A 7259-nucleotide genomic window follows, 5' to 3' on the forward strand; every position below is an offset into this window, starting at 1 on the left:
TCATGACTTTTGAGATGATATGTGTGTTGTGGAATCAGAAAGAAGGATGAGAGCTTGTGGTACAAGTTTCGACCTGGCTAAGATAAATGATGCTTGGGCTCTTTCTGCTCCATGCATGTGTGAGGTAGTTCAAAGTGAGCAGAGAAGTACACTGCAGCCCAAAGGTCAGGTTAACAAGGATCAGGTATATAGGATCCATGGGAGAAGCCAGGCCAGGAGTCAGAATCTGTTGGAGACAATCTAGGGCTAATTGAGAGTATTATCAAGCAAGGCCAGAATCAGGAAGGCAGCTCAAGAAGAAAGCAAGGCATGAGAATGACAAAGAGCCAGGAAATAGGGTCAGCAGAACCAACACATCATGAACTAATTGCTCAGACTGAAAGGCCTAGCTTGGAGGCAGCACCTTTATACCTCCAGGCTAGAGCTTATTGGACACTTTGGTCAGCTGATCTCAGCAGCTCTCATTGGGTCCTTTTAAATAGGGTGTATTTCCTCCACTGGCCATTTGTAGGGTTGCCAGCTCTGGGTTGGGAAATTCCTAGAGATTTTGGGGAGTGGAGCCTGGAGATGGTGGGGTTTGGACAGGGGAGGTTCAGGGTATAATGCCACAGAGTCCACCCTCCAAAGCAGCCATTTTCTCCAGGGGAACTGATCTCTGTTGGCTGGAGATCAATTGTAATTCCAGGAGATCTCCAGTTGCCACCTGGAGGCTGGCAACCCTTATTTTGAAGATGGCACTGTGAAGTAGAGAGGATTAGGTAATCTGTTCTTTGTGAAATAAAATGATTCAGATGGATGGCAGAGCAAAGCTCTGGGTCTCCTAGAACCCAGTTCTTGTCTTGAGACCCAACAGTGTTGCCAATAAGTCAGAAATGCTTTTGGAAAAGGTATGGGGGGCATACATGCAGATTAAAGACAGGCATTGAAGCCTGCATAGGTGGTAGTGGTGGTGGAGGATCTTTATTTCTTTATAGCAGATTCAAAAATATACACATTCATACTCACATAAAAATGTTAAAGAGTTGGATGCTGCTACTCTGTTCAGATAAGGAACAGCATGCTACAGGAACCTCTGCACTTAGATGAATGCATCTCCCCTCCTTAATATCTCATAGAATTTATCCATAGTCAAACATCACAACATTCCAGATTTCCCATCCTTTGGCATCAGCAACCAATGATGTGAACTGGAAAGGGCAGGCAGGGAAATGCAGTGAATAGGTAAATTGTGCAAGACATTGTAGAAAGGAGAGGAAAGAGCTTGGCGCACCACTACTATTTTTGACAGCAGCCATGAGTTTAGCATGATGACTATGGAGCGGGGGAGAACCGAGCATGTTTCCTGAGTTCCTTGATGGAGGAAGGATTACAATATAATAGATAAAAAAATCAAAAAGAGTCCAGTAGCACCTTTAAGACTAACCAATTTTATTTTATTGTAGCATAAGCTTTCGAGAATCAAGTTCTCTGATTCTCGAAAGCTTATGCTACAATAAAATAAAATTGGTTAGTCTTAAAGGTGCTACTGGACTCTTTTTGATTTTGCTACTACAGACTAACATGGCTAACTCCTCTGAATATAATAGATAGTTTGATTCGGCAAGCTTTTGTCATCAAAAATTAAAGGATGGGCAGAGTGATATGAAGATTGGTACTCTTAAAGAATATGTAAGGAATCTATGACAGAATCCAACACAAATTGCTAATCCACTGCAGTTTTTATGATCTTGATGGAAGAAATGGTAGGTAAAAATATCAAAAATGAACATGAGATTGACTGTAGGAATGTTCATGGAATAATTTTCATGTTACCCATGGGGGAGAGCTGGAAGCATCATAAAAAATGCGACAGAAGCCTAGCTTTTAAATTAGCTGCTTGTTAAATATCACAGTTCAAAAACACACAACTATAAATCAGAAGAGAATCATTAATCAATGTCACACATTATAGGACTTTGCATTTCCTTTATGAAATTTATATAATTAATGTGTCCATGCCAAGAAATGTAATTCTTCCCACTATGGGAGACTTAACTTCAACCTGAAAGTTGACCTAACCTTGGGAACACTTACTTGTATTATATTGTCATTTATAGGGTGGTTTTCATCAGAGCTCAAGTGGTAAATATTTAACAAGGGACATTTCCTTTCCCCCTCTGTCCTTTCTTCATATTTGTTAAATTAATGTCTTTATTTTTACATGCAAAAAGTGCTTCTCCCTCCAGATTTAGCCTTTGATGTTACTGCTTATTTCCATTAAGCCCCAACAATATTTATAATTTGGATGTAGCAATTATTAGATGTGATTACCAGGGAAAAGAGAGAAAGTCAAAGCAGAAGAAACATATAAGCTAGGGCTCCTCAACCTTTTTGAACCTGTGGGGACTTTTTTTTCCAAAACAAAGGGGGGTACAGAAAAAAGAGGGGGGGGGGTAACAGGAGCCAAGGAACGGCAGGATTTTGCATTACAAGGGTTGTTAACATACAGTGTACACACAGCATACCTTCATCAGAGTTCATCAATGTTAAAATGAAGATTACATCTACTATTCCAGCTTCTGTGCAGCTTACTGACTAAATACATTCTTTTTCTCCAGTGTTCACTTTTAGATCAACTAAAGATCAAAACGAATGGACTCCATGCACATTCTTACTGCTATATCTTAATATGGTCTAATGCTTCTATACAGATCATTCTATTTCTTTTAACTATTATGCCAAAGTTTCCATATCTTGTATTCTACCTCATCAATGAGTTTTAAGCATTTTCCATCTTATCAGATCCTACCTTATATTCAGTCTAGAACAATATATCAGTATACTATCTTATTCAGATTTCTAAAACTAAAACATTTTATGCGTTTTCTCCTTTGTGAGTAAAATAATTCCCCCATTTCTCTTCGAATTCTCTCATTGGTTTTCTGTTTAAATAGCTTGTCAGTTTTGCCATCACTGCGTATTCTGCCATCTTGTCTTTCCAGATTTCCTTAGTTGGGCATTCTTCTTCCTTCCATCTAGTTGCAAATACCACCCTTGCTGACGTCAATAAATATCTAAATAGTTCGTGTAATTTTCTATCTACATTTTCTGGTAGTATTCCCAACCTGTGGGCACTTTTTGAACTCTGACATAGGGTAGTAAGCGCAACCACAAAACGACTGTTGCAGGAGGCAGGGCCAACCACAAAATGGCTGCCACAGGAGGTGGAGCCCATCACAAAATGTCAGGAAGTGAAGTTATGTATAACTCTAACAGTAAATCTTAAACATTGTAGGCAAAAACTCTGTTTAACAGGATGCCTTTTAAAATGAGCATATTGTTTTAGAGTTCTTTTTTTTGCATACATATAGCTTACTGTTAGTCATGCAGTGAAGATATTTGTGCAGTGGTAGTAGCAGCTGCCAAAGCAACATTTAAAAAATCTGCAATCAGAAGCCCTGTTGAGCAAAAGCTCCATCGGCCCACTTTCTAAAAACACTTGGCGGGTGCCAGGAAAGGTGTTGGTGGGCACCATAGTATGCACGGGCACCATGTTGGGGACTCCTGATATAACCAAACACCAACAGCAACCTCTTTCATTTTCAAATTTTAAATTTAAAATATAATCACCAACAGATGTCGATTTGATAGCTCACGTCACTAGAGTGGGAGTTATTAAAAACGCACACGAAATTACCATTAACACTACACCAGCAGTGCAACCCTAAGCAAAGTTACATTGTTCTAAGTCCATTGAAGTCAGTGGGGTTAGAACAGTATAACTCTGTTTACGAGAGCACTGTGAATATGAATCTGGGATTCAGGGATGCACACAAGACTGACGATTACCTGAAGCCACTGTCATTTTCTGATCTTACTGGTTGCTCTTACTGACTTGGAGAATGAAATAACATTTATTATGGATGAATAAGTTTGTTACAAAACTAACAGTGAAATCCTAAGCAGAGTTACTCCAGTCTAAGCCGATTGATTTCAGTGGGCTTCCAAGCATTTCATTGATGCTTAGGATTTGTTATTTATTTATGTCATTTATAGTCCACCTTTCTCACTGAGACTCAAGGTGGATTACACAGTGTGAGATTAGATCCAGAGGAGGTAGCCATGTTAGTCTGTAGTTGCAAAATAGTAAAAAAATCCGGTAGCATTTTAAAATCTAAAAGCTTTAAAAAGCTTTAAAATCAGGGCTCATTTTGAGGGGGCACGCGCTGGAATGCTGTTCTGGAACCTCTGAAAAGAGATCACGTGGGTGGTGGCCCTGCCCACGTGATTCCTTTTCCTCCACTTGCCAGTAGATGCGGCCCGCAGCGGCCTCTGGAGCAGGTCCCATGGCCAGCTGGCGCTGTTGCGGCCTGCGCGGCCCATCCTCCCAGCCTGCAAGTCGGTTGAGGCGGCATGTGGCGGTCTCTGGAGCCAGCCCCACGGCCAGCCGGTGCAGCTGTGGCCCGTACTGCAAGCTGTTTGAGGCGGTGCGCGGCGTGTGGTGGCCTCCGGAGCTGGCCCCGCAGCCAGCTGGTGCCACTGCGGCCTGCACGGCTTGTCCTCCTGGCCTGCAAGCCGTGGTGCTGAGTGATGGTGGCTGCTTCCACACACGTTGGATAGTCCATTTTCAATACTCTTTAGTGAACATTTGAAACTGATTTTCCATGTGTGGAACAAAAAATCAATTTCTAAAGGATTACGAAAGTGCATTGAAAGTGCATTATTCAACGTGTGTGGAAATGGCCTGTGAGTGTTGCTATTATCTCCCCCCCCCATTGGTATGTCATGTTTTAGGAGACTTTGGGGGGGTGGTATTATGTTCTAGTCTGTCATTGTAGTCCTGTTGTATTGAAATCTGCAGAAACTTTTGGCAGCTGTTGTTAAATTACATGATAACTAATTTTTTGGGTTCTTCTCCTGTGGGATGAGGGTTGCTGTTTATGACTTAGGTTGTAAAAACAGTAAAAAGTAAAGTCCTATTTTTGGGGTGGAGCCTGAGGGGTGGGTGTTGCCTTCTGACACACTTCCGGTGATGCCGGGGTGTGTGTGTGTGTGTGGCATATGCAAATCAGTTATACCAATAACACACTTCCGGTGATGGCAAGGGATGTGGCATATGCTAATAAGTTATGCTAATGAGTTATGCTAATGAGTTCCTGCAGCTCTTTTTCTACGAAATGACCCCTGTTTAAAACTAACCAACTTTATTGAGGCATAAGTTTTCGAGATGCATCTAACGAAGAGAGCTGTGGTTCTCAAAAGCTTATGCCTCAATAAAGTTGGATAGTCTTAAAGGTGCTACAGTGTGTAAATAAACACAATTTCACTGTAAATGCCTCCCTTCTAGGTTGGTCTTGCAAGACGATAACAATGTTGTTCAGTTCAATGAGGTTTACTTCTATGTATTGTCCAAAGGACTGGTATGTAAGGCAGTACTTCTCAAACTGTGGAGTGGGATCCCAACAGGGGGAGAGTCAAGACACCCAAAGTATGGTTGCATGTTCCTGGAATGGAGCAGGTCCTAGGCAAGTGAAGACTTCCTCCCTTCTCCAGCCAAGAAAAAGGTGAGTTGAATGCCACCTGGTAGAGGGGCCTCATTGATCTACATTGCTATTGTGTAGGTGACAGCTTCTGTATCGCTCTAATATTCCAACCAGGAAAATAATAAAATTAGAGCTGCTACATTGTCCTAATGATGCTTTTTTATGCATGATTTTAGGAGGGGTGGTGTTCAGAGAGGTCCTGTTCTATTTCTTTTCGAACATCTGTCTTGGAGCAATACCCTGAGCCACAGGTCTTCATATGCAACAGCTGGCTGCGTGCACGTCAAATGAATGTAGAAAATGCATCTGCCACAGCTCAAAACATTTGACACAAGGATTAGAAAATGCACAGCAATTGACCCAAACAACCAAGCTGTATTTAAGAACTGTTGCCTTTTTATTGGCGGCTGGTTCTTTTATCTCCTCTACAAATCCTCCATTTTTGAGTGATACTTGCTTTAACAAGTAGGCAGGATGGATGTAGAAGACTGAATTTGAAACGTACAAAGGTGTCACCTGCATAAGTTTGCTGATAAACTGCTATTCTCTGGATTGGTTTGGGGTGTGTTCTTACAGGGCTTTCACCTAAAAAGAGGTGAAAACCTTTTCTCAATAACAAGAGTAACAATAATTGCATAGATGAATAAACATCTTTAAAAAGGTATTTATACGCTCTGGACAAAGTGTTAGGTTTGGGGAGATCTGGGCCGTTTCCAGATGGCTTACCTTCTGCTGCTCCATGCCGCAACGTCGCGGCTTGTCCTGGGGCGAACGCGAAATATCGCGCGAGTTTTGTGTGACGTTGTGCAAATCTTGCGCGAGAAAACGCGATATTTCGCGTTCTCCCCGGCACGAGCCGCGACATTGCGGCATGGAGCGGCAGAAGGTAAGCCATCTGGAAACGGCCCTGATAATTCAGTCCACAATCAGTCATGAACCACATTGGCTGGTCTTGATAAAGTCACCAGTCTGACCCTAATTTGCCCTGCACAGTTGTTATAAGGATGATGTCCTGTTTTAATGGCTTGTTTTGTTTTATATTGATGATGAATGATATGATTTTATGGGGTTTTTCTTGTAAACTGCCTTGAGCAAGATGATCTAAGCCACTACTGACTTTTTAAAAAAAAAGTCCTTCAGTGGCAGGGGAAAATGGCAGCCATTGAGGGAAAGAAAGTGCAGGGGAAACTCCCATGTGGATGCTTTGTTGCCCCTGCAAATGCCACTGCATTCATGGAGGATAGGTCTATCGGTGGCTATTAGCTGTGATGACTAAAGTGAACCTCCACATTCAGAGGCAGTCATCTTCTGAATATCAGTTCCAGGAGGCAACATCAGGGGAAGGCCTGGCTTTCAATACCCTGCCTTGCTCCATTCCAGGTACATACAGCTGCAACATGCTCCTAGTTTAGCTCTAAGGATCTAGACAGAGACACAACTGAATCTGAATAAGCATTTTAATTGGAATGGCAGATTATGTATAACATTTTGGTGCCTATGCATATTTCCGGCAAAGTAGGTTAGTATTGTCGCAGAGAAATAATTAGCATAATGGTTCCATTAATGTGGTCCACTTATTTGCATATAAATGTAATTTCTCAATTTTAATGACCTTACCTGTACTCATAATTCTTTCAGGCAGCAGTATAAATGTTTCCTGTGGGTTAAGATGAGACTGTTCCTTTCTGGGGAGATGCCCAATTCCCTTCAAAAGTCTTTCTAAAGAGAAATATGGAA

This window comes from Eublepharis macularius, chromosome 11 (genome assembly GCF_028583425.1).
Source record: "Eublepharis macularius isolate TG4126 chromosome 11, MPM_Emac_v1.0, whole genome shotgun sequence".
NCBI lineage: Eukaryota > Metazoa > Chordata > Lepidosauria > Squamata > Eublepharidae > Eublepharis > Eublepharis macularius.